This window comes from Aquarana catesbeiana, linkage group LG01, assembly GCF_042186555.1.
Source record: "Aquarana catesbeiana isolate 2022-GZ linkage group LG01, ASM4218655v1, whole genome shotgun sequence".
NCBI classification, from domain to species: domain Eukaryota; kingdom Metazoa; phylum Chordata; class Amphibia; order Anura; family Ranidae; genus Aquarana; species Aquarana catesbeiana.
Window position 1 is genome coordinate 34,053,455 of NC_133324.1, and position 16,217 is coordinate 34,069,671.

A 16,217-nucleotide genomic window follows, 5' to 3' on the forward strand; every position below is an offset into this window, starting at 1 on the left:
CTCTTTATAACGTCCCCTACCATCTCCCTTCCTATTATATCCAGGGCGCTGGATGATTTTGGCAAATTCTTGGGTCTCTCGGTGAATTATTCGAAATCCTTAGCTCTCAATATTAACCTGCCAGCTCACCAGGTTGCTCAACTTCAAAACAATTTTAAATTCGGGTGGACCGAGACAGCACTCCCATACCTAGGGATCAACTTGACCGCCACTATAGACAAACTCTACTCAGCTAATTACCTGGTAATTTTTCGCAAACTGGAGGAAGATCTCTTAACTTGGAACAAATTGGGCCTCTCCTGGCTAGGCAGGGTGTCCTCTGTGAAAATGACCCTACTGCCTCGCATCCTTTATCTCTTCAGATCATTACCGATCCCCATCCCGAAGGACCGTATCTGGACTTTCCAGTCGAAAATCATAAAATTTATCTGGGGAGCCAAAGGGCATAGAATAGCTAAGGGGACTCTCTACCGCAGCAGGGATCAGGGCGGGTTGGGAGTGCCAAACATACTTTGGTACTACCACGCAGCACAACTATCCCAATTATCCACTATATACTCTAAACTAGCTCACCCGGACTGGGTACACATGGAAAGACAGGCCATCCCCCACTACACGCTTGACTTTTTGCTATGGTGCCCAACCAAGACCAGACCGGCCATTCTCGCACCCACCCTCTCTCACTCCTTAACACATTGGGACTCCCTTAAAAACAATCCACACTTGGTCTCCCACTGGCGCCCTCTAGCCCACATTTTCAGAAATCCCTTGTTCCCACCAGGACAGGACATTAAGGCCTTTCGATGGTGGTTAGATAAGGGTCTGTATAGGATCGGTCACTTTGTAAACCCAATGGGGCCTCTTTCCTTTGCCCAATGTACTAACAAACTAGATATGCCGGGGTCGGAGAGGTTTAGACTTCAACAAATATCCCACTTTATCAGATCCCTAGGGCCCTCACTACACAAACCTCTATCTCTCACGGAATATGAACTGTGGTGCGGTCAGGCCATGGAGCAGAGGGGGGGGATTTCAGTGATTTACCGGGCACTTGCTAGGGCTGACTCTAAGACGCTTTTTATGTGAGAATGGGAGAATGATCTCCAACAACAGTGGACCACCGTTGAGTGGCACAGAGCTTCTGTCAATGCCTCAAAGGGCATCCTCAATATAGCAATAGTTGAAGCTAACTTAAAAATTTTAATGAGATGGTATATGGTTCCCTTGCGGATAGCTAAAATCTACCCGAATGCATCCCCATTATGCTTCTGAAACTGTGGACATATTGGTTCCATGCTCCATATCTGGTGGGACTGCCCCAAAATCCGAGACTTATGGAACAAAATATTCCATATTATTAGGAAGATTACGAACGCACGTGTCCCTAAAACCCCACAGTACGCTTTATTGAACTTCTCCTTCCCTGGGGTACCGAAATTAGCCCAAAACCTTATTAGGTTCATCCTCATCGGAAATGAATTAACAATAGCCCGAGCTTGGAAACATCCCACGGTCTCATTTCTGGCAGTTAAAAGAAAGATATCCTGGATTATGGCGCAGGAAAAAAATAGTCAGCATCCTCATGGACACAGTAACCAGAAATTATGCCGTATGGGAACCCTGGGTCAAATACATTTACGGAGCTCCGGCCCATGCCCCCCCATCTGATTAACGCATGGAGGAGCGAGTACCAAACCGTCAAAAGTCACAGCAGCAACGCCTCTTTCTCTCTCTTTCTCTCTCTCTCTTTCTATTTCCTCCCTATTTTCTTGTCTGTTCTTTCTATCCCTTCATGGTATTTGAGTGCCAATTTGGTACAATATAGTACTAGATGTATCGGAAGTTGCATAAGGCAACAGAGCGGTAGACGAACTTCGGGGGATTAACCCGAAACTATGTTTTGGAACTCTTGAAACGGGTTCTCCCCAAACGAGCGACCACTATTAGACTGCCAGTAACCACGCAATGTACGAGTAATCTGCCTCTGTGGGGGCGGGTCTCCCCTCGGTCCCCAACACAGATAGTTCCCATTAGGGGTGTTGGAGCTGAGCGGTTTTTCCCCCTCCAGACAAAGATAATGATGTCTAGTGGCTGCTACTATGTATCCAGAAACATATATGCTATGACTCTGTTGTCCTTATATATTACAATACACTATTTATAGTGTACCTGTTTGGGAAAAAAAAATAATAATAATAATAATTTTTTCTCGCTGTACCACAATATTGATATGTTGTTGAAACTTCAATAAAAAAACTATTGAAAAAAAAAAAAAAGGGGGGGGAGGGGGAAGGGAGGATTAAGACATATTAAAAAGAACGGATAACATAAAAAATACAATAAGATAAAAAATACATTCAGGTGCAAATAAAGAATGGCAAATAAGAGTACAGTGCAAGAATCTGGGCATGCAGCACTTATGGCTTCTGACATAAGACACTAAACAAGTAACAAGGCACAATATGCAGATAACTTACAATGTAGTACCCAATTGTCCAGGAATGTGGATGTACAGATGTGTACACTGGTAATATAAAACCGCTGTCTCAGTCAGGGCAGCCACCAAGAAACCAAAAGCGAGTTCCAATAGCTAAGAAAAAACAAGGAATAGGGGCGCCTATGAGAAATTATCATAAAATTTATTTTAAACAAAATATCCACTCACATGAAAGTAGAAGAAGTCATGTACAGGAGCATGGTGAGGGCTGAAGAGCTGAAAAACACAGGAATGTAGGCAGAAGCTGTATCAATGTAGCTGAAGCACAATCAAATCCAGGCAGGCAGGGGTGCAGATGGCTAAGCACATACACACACCGGTGTAATACAATGTCCGTGTCTCTCCCCTTACCATACAGGGACAGTGCGATCGCTGTGGAGATACAGCGCAGCCCTGCCATCCAGCCAGGCGTCCTTCTTTCTCTTTCTACAAACATTCATGCCATCATTGGGCTGATCCTTTCCTCTTCCACTGGACTACTGACACCATCTTCCAGGGACATTGTATTACACCGGTGTGTGTATGTGCTTAGCCATCTGCACCCCTGCCTGCCTGGATTTGATTGTGCTTCAGCTACATTGATACAGCTTCTGCCTACAGTCCTGTGTTTTTCAGCTCTTCAGCCCTCACCATGCTCCTGTACATGACTTCTTCTACTTTCATGTGAGTGGATATTTTGTTTAAAATAAAGTGTTTTATGATAATTTCTCAGAGGCACCCCTATTCCTTGTTTTTTTTAGCTATTGGAACTCGCTTTTGGTTTCTTGGTGGCTGCCCTGACTGAGACAGCGGTTTTATATTACCAGTGTACACATCTGTACATCCACATTCCTGGACAATTGGGTACTACATTGTAAGGTATCTGCATATTGCGCCTTGTTACTTGTTTAGTGTCTTATGTCAGAAGCCATAAGTGCTGCATGCCCAGATTCTTGCACTGTACCCTTATTTGCCATTCTTTATTTGCACTTGAATGTATTTTTTATCTTATTGTATTTTTTATATTATCCGTTCTTTTTAATATGTCTTAATCCTCCCTCCCCCCCACCCTTTTTTTTACCATCCTGTGTTCCCTTCTCCTTCTTTTTTACAATGGACCTCTTAAAAGATATAGAAACCTATAGACACAACGTTTTAGAAGAATTATATACCTTACTACCACAAAATATTTTTTCCAATGATGTCAAACTCTCTGGTACGATTAGATACACCCTTTGTGGAAAATTCAAACACCTAGAGAGAATAATTAAACATACTAATCAACATTGGTGGGATATATTTTTCCTAGAAAAATATATCTGCGCCAAGACCTCACCCCGAGGCCTTAGAATTACCAAAGAATGTCCGTTTCTGAACGCCACCAACAAAAAAGAATGGGAAAGTATTTCAGAATTTTGTACCTCCAAATGGATGGAAATTCTCATTAAACACAGAACAGATCTTTTTGAAAAATTCTGACTTCAAGCTAGTACCATAGCTACGGCTATTATTCATCATAGGGTTACTGTTCCCTCTTCCTGGCTTGGTGTTCTCAAAAAGAACACCAAATCAGATGAAGACCATTTGATTAAAACTAAATTGGGAAAATTTAGACGAGACCTTGATGATTTTAATCACAACAGAATTTTTAATTGGAAGCCCAAATCTGTGTGCTCAACATCAGATCAGAGACCCACACGTCCCCTCCCTCCACATCCTTCCCCTACCCATGACAATAGACCCTCAGTCCCCCCATCCTCCTGTCCCTTTCCTCCCCCCCTCTTCCTACCATCTTCACATCCCCATCCCCCTCAACCCCTCCCCTCCCTTATGGACATCATTCTCCCTCCACGCAAGAATTTCCCAGGTACTTTTACTCCCCATTCCAGTCTAGATCATAATAGGAACAAAACTACCAGGACTAAACATTTGCTCAATGATCTCAACAAATTTTACAATAGACCTTCTCATAAAGAAAGGGTCCGAGATCCCAATACTGGGATTAATACTTCCCAGAATAGTTCCACTAAAAATCCCTCGTCTATTTCTTCCTCTCTAATCAGAGGTCAAACCAATGACCCCAACACACATAATCCCAGTACCTTCAGGTCCATTAATATGGAACCTATGGATTCTCAAAGTGTGACCCACAATTTGATTTACACCGTAGAACCACATATCTCCATTCAACCATCCGATTCCACCTCTGCTAACAGTTTAGATGTTCCTTCTCTCCCTCCTCCTTCTCCTTCCATTACCTCGGATCCTGGGGTTCTTTTAGCCTCAAGTCCTCCTCGAACCAACCGGAGAAAAAAGAAAACTCACCGGAGAGGTTGCAGAGGAGGACGTAACAAGTCCAAGACCATACACACCAAAACTCCGCAAACTGTAAAAATTTACAATCTATCTTCCCTTCAGCTTTCCCCTACTGACATCAGCTTACTTAGTAAAGGACTCAATTTTACTCCCATTAATAAGCCCAACCCTTTTCTCTTATTTAAAGACCTTAATAGGTATATTCGGAATCTGACATTAAAAAGATTTTTCCTTGCCAAACAGAACAAACTCAATACCAATACTACCGATCTTCCTTCCGTTATTCCTTCCCCAGATTTTTTTGAATATGATGGTGACATCATTGATGTTTTGGAATCTCTCACTGGAGAAGAAGACACACTCAGTCTCTTCACACAACATCTCGCCACCTCCCCTCCCATTTCACATTCATCCCTCAAACCTAAATCTGTCTTCTATCCTGCTCAATCCAAAGGGCCCTATTTGGAAAGTTTCTACAGAGTAGTCTATGCCGAGTTTCTCAAACTTTGCCAGTCTTCATCTCATGTACCACCCCACATACACAATCTTTCCCCCTCAGAAATTCAGGCCTTAGATTCTCTAATCCACATGCCAGATGTCATCATCAAATACGCGGACAAAGGGGGAGGCATAGTTTTGCTTAACAAAGCGGACTACATCAAAGAAGCCAATAGACTCCTTTCTGATAAGACTACATATCGGAAGCTCAAAAAAGATCCCACTACAGATTTCACCACTGAGGTTAATGTTTTAGTTAAGTCAGCTCTTGAACGCGGAGTGATTAACAAAACTGAAGCCTCTTTTTTTACCAAAAGTTTCTACCAGACCCCATATTTTTATTATTTGCCCAAAGTACATAAAAACCTTACCTCTCCTACTGGCAGACCCATTGTGGCTGCCATGGACAGTCAGTACATTGACCAATTTCTTCAACCGATTGTCCAACAGTTACCTTCCTACATCAGAGACGGTACACACCTCCTAGAATTACTTACACCCTATAAGTGGGAGTCTTCCTACATATGGTTGTCATTAGACGTTACTTCACTCTATACCTCCATTCCCCATCAATTTGGCCTATTAGCTTTAGAATTCTTCCTCGCACAAGATCCTTTTATGAATCCCAGACAGGCCGCATTTATCTTGGAGGCTACCAACTTCTGTTTGACTCACAATTATTTCAATTTTGATGGCGAATTCTACCTACAAATACAAGGGACTGCCATGGGAGCTAATTTTGCGCCTTCATACACCAACTTAGCCATGGGCTATTGGGAAGAACATTACATCTCACATAACAATCCGTATTCATCCCATATTGTATTTTTTGACCGGTACATAAACGATTTAATCATAATCTGGGATGGTCCTATTGATTCCATTACTTCATTTGTAGATCACTGCAACCATAATCCCCACGGTTTATCTTTCATGATCCCAATTGCTTGGCCTTTTTGGACCTCGAATTGAGTCATGTAGGTGAAAGTATCATTGCAAAGAACTACATCAAACCCACATCTGGCAACTCTTTTTTACATTATAAGAGTTGCCACTACCCAAAATGGACCAATAACATACCCAAAGGCCAGTTCTGTCGCCTTAGACAAAATTGTACCCTAGACACTGACTATGACACCCAGAGTATCCTACTAAAAAAAAGTTTGCTGATAAAGAATATCCTCAAGAGTTAGTGGACCAAGCTTGCCATTATTATTCAAAAGGAAAACCCACCAAAAAAGAAAGGGAAACCACATCAGACCACTCGATGAGATTTTTAACTACTTTCAATTTTCAATATAAAAAAATTGAAAATATTTTGCAAAAACATTGGAACATACTACAACAAAACCCCCTCCTTAAATCCATTCTCCCACGCATACCTAGGATTACTTACCGGAAAGCTCCATCTCTGAAAAATAAAATCGCTCCGAGCAAATTTCCGTCAGACCATACTACTACTAACCCCACTCAGCTTATACCCTTAGTGGGCATGTTTCAATGTAAGAAGATCCGTTGTAAAACTTGCTCATTTGTCAGCATGGTAAAAAATCTTTTGTTTCTAAAGGTAAAACATACTCATTGGATCAATTTTACAACTGCTCATCTGAGTTCGTTGTATATGGTCTAAAGTGCCCTTGTGGGTTGATCTATGTTGGACGCACCATCTTCCCCCTGAGGCAACGGTTTGGACAACATCGACGACTCATTGAGGGTGGCAAAGACTTACATAGTGTCCCCCGCCACTTTGCCGAACATCACAAAAAATCCACCGTTGGTCTCGAAGTGTGGGTCATCGAGCAAATCTCCAAATCTATGACTCAAGCTGAACGTTTTAAAAAACTGTGTGCGAGAGAGACTTTTTGGATATATTGCCTTGACGTCCTCTCGCCCGGTGGCCTCAATGAGGGCATAGAAATAGCCACAGTACTATAGTCTTTCTCGCCCCACATTTCTCTTACGGATTACTCTGATGATACTGTACTTTGAAATTTTATATGTCCATATTTATAGGTATATTTTTGTCATTTTATCACAGGTTTTTTCTTCCTACCTGTTTTATATATTTTATTGGGGGTGGCGGGTTCGCTCCAGTAAGTATTGGTAACCCAGGAGGTAATATGATGCTTTTTATATGTATATATATATATATATATATATATATATATATATATATGTATGTGTATGTATATATATATGTGTATGTATATATATATATGTATGCTTCCCCCCCTCCCCCCCCCTTCTACTTTCTTCTCCCTCTTGCCCCTTTCCTTCCTCTTCTTTCCCTTTCTTCCTTATCGCATTAGGTTGATTTTTCCTTTGTAATTCTTGCAATCATTTATATGCACATGTACACCTCATATTAATATTTTATTCATACATATACTTACATTCTCTCTACATCCCCCCCCCCCCTTTTTTTTTTTTCCAATATGGCATTCAGTTTAAAATTTTTAGTCCCACATATTACATAACCCTCCCGTCACATGGTGTCTCTCATCCTAGTAATTTTTTGTTTTCTCCATATTCCTTAATTATGCATTCATTTATATCTATCTATTATATTTATACATTCATTTATAACCATTCATTATATTTATATATGTATACCTATTTTTTAGTTTTTCATTTCTCCAGCATACATTCTTTTCCCCATATATATCATATATCTCTCCTGTAACATAGTGTCTCTCATTTAATTAATTAATCCTTTATTTCTATTATATTCCCCGACCATGTATTTATTTATATTATTTATTATATTCATATATTTATATTTACTTTTCAGCTTTTCATTCTTTCATCATTTTTTATTATTTATTATTTTTTCACCATTTTTAATTATTTTTTACCATTTCTAAATCGTTTTTCTTATATTCACAGTTCTCTGTCCCATTCTCTGTCCCATTTCCTGTCTCCCTTGGTTCCTCCCTTTTCCCTCTGCATTAGTCTGTGTCTCCATTCATGTTTATGGCTCCCCCCTTGTTCCGCCTATATTAAACCTTCCCATGTATTGTGTATCCATGTTTGAAAAAGGAATGCGGCTTTTCCATCCATCTATAGCCAGCAATTTCAGAAACGCGTCGCATGTTGATGATGTCACGGCTCGGCGCCGGCCTTTGTCTGCTCTCCAAGCCTCGCTTCCATCTCACACACACAGCTGTGTCTCTCCCCTTACCATACAGGGGCAATACGATCGCTGTGGAGATACAGCGCAGCCCTGCCATCCAGCCAGACGTCCTTCTCCCTCTTTCTTCAGACATTCATGCCATCATTGGACTGATCCTTTCCTCTTCCACTGGACTACTGACACCATCTTCCAGGGACATTGTATTACACCGGTGTGTGTATGTGCTTAGCCATCTGCACTCCTGCCTGCCTGGATTTGATTGTGCTTCAGCTACATTGATACAGCTTCTGCCTACAGTCCTGTGTTTTTCAGCTCTTCAGCCCTCACCACGCTCCTGTACATGACTTCTTCTACTTTCATGTGAGTGGATATTTTGTTTAAAATAAAGTGTTTTATGATAATTTCTCAGAGGCGCCCCTATTCCTTGTTTTTTCTTAGCTATTAGAACTCGCTTTTGGTTTCTTGGTGGCTGCCCTGACTGAGACAGAGGTTTTATATTACCAGTGTACACATCTGTACATCCACATTCCTGGACAATTGGGTACTACATTGTAAGGTATCTGCATATTGCGCCTTGTTACTTGTTTAAAGTTTAACCACTTAAACACTAAACAATTTTCTGACATTTGTTGGTTTCAGGTTAAAATCTTTTTTTTTTTTTTGCTAGAAAATTACTTAAAACCCCCAACATTATATATATTTTTTTAGTAGAGACCCTAGAGAATAAAATGGTGGTTGTTACAATATTTTATGTCACACTGTATTTGCACCTTTCAAATGCAATTTATTTTGGAAAAATTACTTTAATTATTTAAAAAAAAGGAAAGTTAGCCCAATTTTTTGTGGGATAATGTGAAAGATTTTACGTTGCAAGAATCGTGATCTTTTTATTCTAAGCAAAAAAATTGTGATTCTCATTTTGGCCAGAACCGTGCAGCTCTAATATCTATGCAACTTCACCCATGTTCACATAGGTCTGAATTGACATGTCAAATTGTAGGCCAAATCGGCGCATATTGATGGCAATGGAACTGTCCGAATTGGTGCGACGCCACAATGATTCCCAAAAGTAGTTCCTGCACTACTTTGGGCGACTTCAGGGGGTGATTTCTTACCTCCCAACTTTTTGAGATAGGTATAAGGGACACCTATTAGCAAAAGTAGGTAGGCATAGGACACCTTCTTAAAGGAGAACAGTTGGGACCTATGTGATTTCACTAGACATCTGTGCAGGAAAGTGCACTGATGTCTCTGAAATCGCTGACAAAGTCGGGCTGAGTCACACTTGTGCAACTTTGGACATCAGAGTCGCATGACAAGTCATACCCCATGATTTTCAATGTGTACCATTCATATCTGTGCGACTTCAAGTAACACTGACTTCAACGTAGTCCCTGTACTACTTTGGTCTGACTTTGATGCGAGTTGAGGTCCATAGACCTCAAGTTTACACAGGCATTCCCTGGAATTGCGGCAAAATTGCTGATGCAAAATCGTGGGAAAGTTGCGTGTCTTTCCCTGCGACTCCTGCATCCATAGACCTCAAGATTACACAGGCATTGCTTAAAGTCGCATTAAAATCTCGCAACTTTCAGGTCGCACAAGTGTGAAAGGTGCCTAAGTCACTGTGCTGAGTACTATTTTATACCTAGAATATAAAGTAGTCCCACCATCAAACACTAGTAAACGTAGGTTCTCAATATAATCGTGCTCAAATGGCTGAAAATCACACAGATGGTATCACCTACTGAAAGCTTGCATTGTACTCAGCAGCATATGCTGAAAAGAGGCAAATGCCTATTAGCCAATGCCTCATTGGCATGAGCATGGTTGTTACTATAATATTAGTGCCTGAAATGCAAAACATTATTGTATAGAATCAAACATTAGTAAATATATTTTGTCTGTAGGTAAGTGCTCAGCTCTGTAGCGTAGCGGTATACTCTGCTGCCCCCAAAAGTTCAAGCCATGAATTCAAATCGCATCACCTCCTGGAAGTGTGCATTGTACTCAGAAGCATAATTAGCCAAAGCACATCAGCTTGCTTTATTCCATATTTTAACTCTTCAAATGCATGCAATGGTATGTACTTATTCAATAATATTATGGTATAGAATTCCAAAATTCAAGGAAAAAAATGTCGTAGGGTCCCCCAGTACATACCAGGCCCTTCGGTATGGACTTTAAGGGGAACCCCACACCAAAATGTAAAATAAATTTGATGTGGGGCCCCCCCAAAATCCATACCAGACCCTTATCCGAGCATGCAGCCTGGAGGTCAGGATGGGGGGGATGAGTGAGCACCCTCCCCTTCTGACCCTTACCAGGTCACATGCCCCAAAGCACCTTTTTCCCCATGTTGATGGGGACAAGGGCCTCTTCCCGACAACCCTGGTCGGTGGTTGTCGGTATGCAGGCAGGGGGTTTATCAGAATCTGGAAGCCCCCTTTAACAAGGGGGCTCCCAGATCCTGCCCCCTATGTGAATAGGTATGGGGTACATTTTACCTCTACCCATTCACCAAAAAAAGCAGTGAAATGTAAAAAATCAATAGCCGGTTTTTGACAAGTCCTTTATTGTAAAATAGCTCCGAGCTGTCTTCTTCCCTGAGCCATCTTCTCCAGACGCTGTCTCTCCCTCCTCCATCTTCTCCCCGAGCTGTATTCTCCCAGAGCCATCTCTCCTGCCGCCGCCATCTTCTCCATCTGCTGTGTTCTTCCGCACCGCTGGTTACCCGCTAATAAAAAAAAAGCTGCTCTTCTTCCATGGTGGTCTTCCTCCACTGTGTTGTCACTCGCTGTGTGGCGTCTCTTACATAGCCATGAAGTGGACTCTCCGGGTGACATTATCTGATGGCCACAGTGGGTAACCGGCTGCGATGAAGAACACATCAGCGGGAGAATATGGTGGCAGCAGGAGAGACAGCTCGGGGAGAAGAAACATCAAACACTAGTGAATGTATTTTCTATGCGTTTTCTATGTTTGACTGTGCTACACCCAATAGGCTAGCGGTCAGCACTTCTACCTTGAAGAACTCATGGGTTCAAATCCCACAGAGAAATACTAAAAGAATGAATTGGTGAAAAAAAAGCAAATGACTATTAGCCATTTAGCCAAAGCAGCATATGCTGAAAACAGGTGAATGCCAATGCACTTTAAATTTGGCTGATTCTATTATATTAACTCTTCAAATGCATGCAACGATATGTAAGTATTCAATACTATTATGGTGTGAAATTCCAAACACCACACACTAACTATGGGGCAGATTACATTTTTTTGTTTGTTTATTTTAATTCGCTTGTGCACTGAAAAAATAATCACAGCTGGGGGATGGTAGGTATTTGAACTTGTACCGTGAGTGCTGTGGAGACATCTGAGCAGACCACTAAGCCATTGGGCTAAGTAAGAGACCTGCATAATAGTGTAGTATGATTAAAGAATGAATATGAATAATTACCTCTTTATAGTCACCTAAATAAAAAAAATAAAAAACAACATACAACAAATAGGTAACCTAAATGTTTAATACATGTAACTTTACAGAATAGCAGACATTACTATGTAATAATCATTCATAACTGCATTAGTTAGCAAAAGAAGGAAAAAACTAGGAATACTAATTGCAACATACATCAATAGATGCACACGAGGTAGAGCACATCTCACATAAAAATGTTTCTTTCACATACATGGATCATGGTTACAGTGCAGTACTATATAACAACTTGGTAGGAATTGGCATTTGCATATACGCGGAAGCGCTAATTAGCGCCAGCTTAGAATTTATTAACATGTGTTTCTCACTAATAGCGCAAATTTTTTATTCGCCTGTTGAAATTTTATTTGGCTAAAATGGGAGCTATTATTTGCCATAGTGCCCAGTACTTCCTGCCGCTATAGTAAATGACCCCCATAGACTTTAACGGTGTTCACGTGCTCGAACAAACTTTTTTCCTGTTCACATGTTCTGGTGAGAACCGAACCTAGCAGTAAAAAGGGTCGCTGGTTCATATTCCCAACCACACCACAAGACTACCTGCCAGGAGTTTGCATGTTCTCCCTGTGCCTGCGTCGGTTTCCTCCGGGTGCTTCGGTTTCCTCCCACACGCCAAAGCCATGCTGGTAGGTTAATTGGCTTCTGTCTAAATTGGCCCTAGTATATGAATGTGAGTTAGGGACCTTAGATTGTAAGCTCCTTGAGGGTAGGGGCCCATGTGAGTGAATAATGTATATGTAAAGCACTGCGTAAATTGACGGCACTATAGAAGTACCTTAAATAAAAATAAATAAGTCTTCACTAATATTATGGTGTGAATCTCCAAAACACCATACACTAGCTAACAAGCAGTTTACATTTGATAAACTTTATTGTATGGTATATAAACCATCAAACACTAGTAAACGTATTTTGTATATTTAGTTGTGCTCAGCCCAATAGGCTAGCAGTTGGCACCTCTACCTTCAAAAATTCAGGTATTGAAAGACTCATGGGTTCAAATCCCACAGAAGAATCCTAAATGATTACTACTGGTGGAGAAAAGGAGAATTACTGTTAGCCAATTAGCCAAAGCAGCATACAGTGAATGCCAAGTAGCCAATACACTTTAATGTGGTTGATATTATTGTATTAACTCTTCAAATGCTTGCAATGGTATGTAAGTATTCACTAATATTATGGTGTGAATCTCCAAACACCACACACTAGCTAACAAGTAGTTTACATTTTATAAACTTTATTGTATAGTATATAACACATCAAACACTAGTAAAAGTATTTTGTATGTATAATTGTGCTCAGCCCAATAGGCTAGCAGTTAGCACCTCTACCTTCAAACATTCAGGCATTGAAAGACTCATGGGTTCAAATCCCACAGAAAAATCCTAAAAGATTGCGTTGGTGGGAAAAGGAGAATGCCAGTTAGCCAATTAGCCAAAGCAACACAAATGATATATATATTCTGAAAATAGGTGATTGCCAAATAGCCAATGCACTTTAATGTGAATGATTTTATTGTATTAACTCTTTAAATGCATGCAATGGTATGTAAGTATTCAATTATATTATGATGTGACATCCCAAACACCACACACTAGCTAAAGGGCAGTTTACATTTCTTTGTTTGTTTATTTTAATTCACTTGTGCACTGAAAAAATAAACACAGCTGGTGGATGGTAGGTTGGCTGTTGTTTAAACTCATACCATGAGTGGTGTGGAGATATCCAAGCAGACCACTAAGCCATTGTGCTAAGTACAAGACCTGCATAATAGTGTAGTATTATTAAAGAATGAACATAAATGATTACTGCTTTATAGTCAACTAAATTAATAAATAATAAATCAAAAACATGAAAAAAAACAACATACAACAAATAGGTAACCTAAATGATTACATGTAACTTTACAGAATAGCAGACATTACTATGTAATAATCATTTAGAACTGCATTCGTTAGTAAAAGAAGGAAAAAAAACTAGGAATACTAATTGCAATATAAATCAATAGATGCATGGGAACTAGAGCACATCTCTGATAAAAATGTTTCTTTCACATACATGGATCATGGCTACAGTACAGTGCTATATAACAACTTGATAAGAATTGGTATATACGCGGAAGCGCTAATTAGCGACACTATAGAATTTACAAACGGTTGTTCTCCGCTTATATCGCTAATTTTCATGCGCAAATTCGCCGGTTTTGTTCCCATTTGGCTAAAATGGGCGCTATTATTTGCCATAGTGCCCCGTACTTCCTGGAGTTATAGTAAATGACCCCCTCTGTGTGAATATAAAGCAGAAAAACAACTTCATTCCTCTCGCATTATGAATAAAAAAAAAGCGTTGTATTAAAAGATCACAGAAGAGGAATCTGCTAGCTTCAATACGAAGGCTAGTTTTACCAGACCGAGCGCTTTCGTCCAAATTAGTTTTTTTTAACAAATTTCGACAAATTCCTTATTTTGGAAATATCCAAATTAATGAAAACTCATTTAACAATTTTTTCCAAACATTCATAAATTTGAATATTCAAAAATTTGTAAATTTGTAAATTCAAAAATTCGGAAATTCGAAAATCAAAAAATCGGAAATAATAACTAACTAATAATAACTTAACTGTCGCTAACTATTAAATTATAGGTATTGGAATTTCCTTTCAAATTTGGCTGTTAGTGAACATAATGAATACGAAGTTATGAATTATCCGAAACAATGAATGGTGTATCTAAACAAATGGAAAGTAACTAATTAATAATAATATATAACAATAATAATAATAAAAACGTTTTATTATTATTATTATTATTATTATTATTATTATTATTATTATTCATTATTCATTTGTTCTGTTCCATTTGTTTAGATGCGGCATTCGTTATTTCGGCTAATTCATAACTTTGGATAAATTTGTATTTGTTACATTCACTAACAGCCAAATTTGAAAGGAAATTCAAATACCTATAATTTAATAGTTCGTTATTATTAGTTAGTTAGTTAGTTAGTTAGTTAGTTAGTTAGTTAGTTAGTTAGTTAGTTAGTTATTCTTTCAAATTTTCAAAATTTCTTTCTTATTTTCAGATTTTCGAATTGCAGAACTTTCAAATGCACGAAGTTTAGAATTTATGAATATATTCGTTTTTTAACTTATGAATTTACAAGTTCAGAACGAATGACCCGAGAAACAAAAACCAAAAATAAACAAATGAAATGAAAACGGAAACAAATACATTTTTGGCAGTCTAGCCAAGACGCCTCCAAACTGTGTAAACAATACAATTAACTTCTGATACATTTGTGGCAACATTACATTTGCACCCCAACAGTGACAGCAGTTGTAAAAAAGGGATACCACCTTTATTTTGGATGCAAAATAGGGGATCAGGACAAAAGTTGGGCTCCTCATTATTGTTGCATAACATGTGCAACATATTTGAGTCATTGGCTAAAAGAAAGAAAAAAAAAATGTCCATACCTTTCATAGTCTCAATGGTGTTGAGGGAACCCACCAATCATAATAGTGACTGCTATTTTTGCATGGTTCCTCTAATTGTAAAAGGAATCTCAAAAAAAACCATCCAAACATTCCATCCGCACTGCGTCTTTTACCCCATGGTGCATAATAGCACATCCTCCTCATAATTGTGAATTATTTTGATGCAATTTTGACCTGAAGCTGTATCTTGGAAACTGGAGTCAATGAATACTCAGGACTTAGTTTTCCTTTATTAGTGACCCAATTCTGGTACATTTTAGCTACTTTCCTTTAATTTCTACTCTTCGCAGACCAGTGTTATTGCAATATGTTTCAAATTCAAATTCATTTGCAAATTTGTATAATTAATTTTGTTATAATTTATTTCAGATTTTCTGATTTGGAAATTCAGATACATCCGAATCTCCAATTAATGAAAAAAATGTTGTCTGAATTTTGATTCTTAACTCAATGAATTGCACATGTCTACTGGCTAGATGGAAGCCTCTCCTCGGTGCAAATCACATAAAGGTCCTCTTGGAGTTTGCAAAAAAGCACCTGAAGAACTATCAGACTGTGAGGACCAAGATTCTCTCATCTGATGAAACCAAAAAGGAAATGTGTGCCCTCAATTCTAAATGTTATGTCTGGAGGAAACCAACCAGGGCTCATTAGACATGTGCAATTTGTTTTGATCTGAATACAAATTCAGAAAAAAATTTTGGTTATTCAGTGATTCAGTTGTATCTGAATCTCTTAATATAATTGTCACAAATAGTAACAAATTTCATTGAAATTCATAAAATTTCATTTTGTTTAT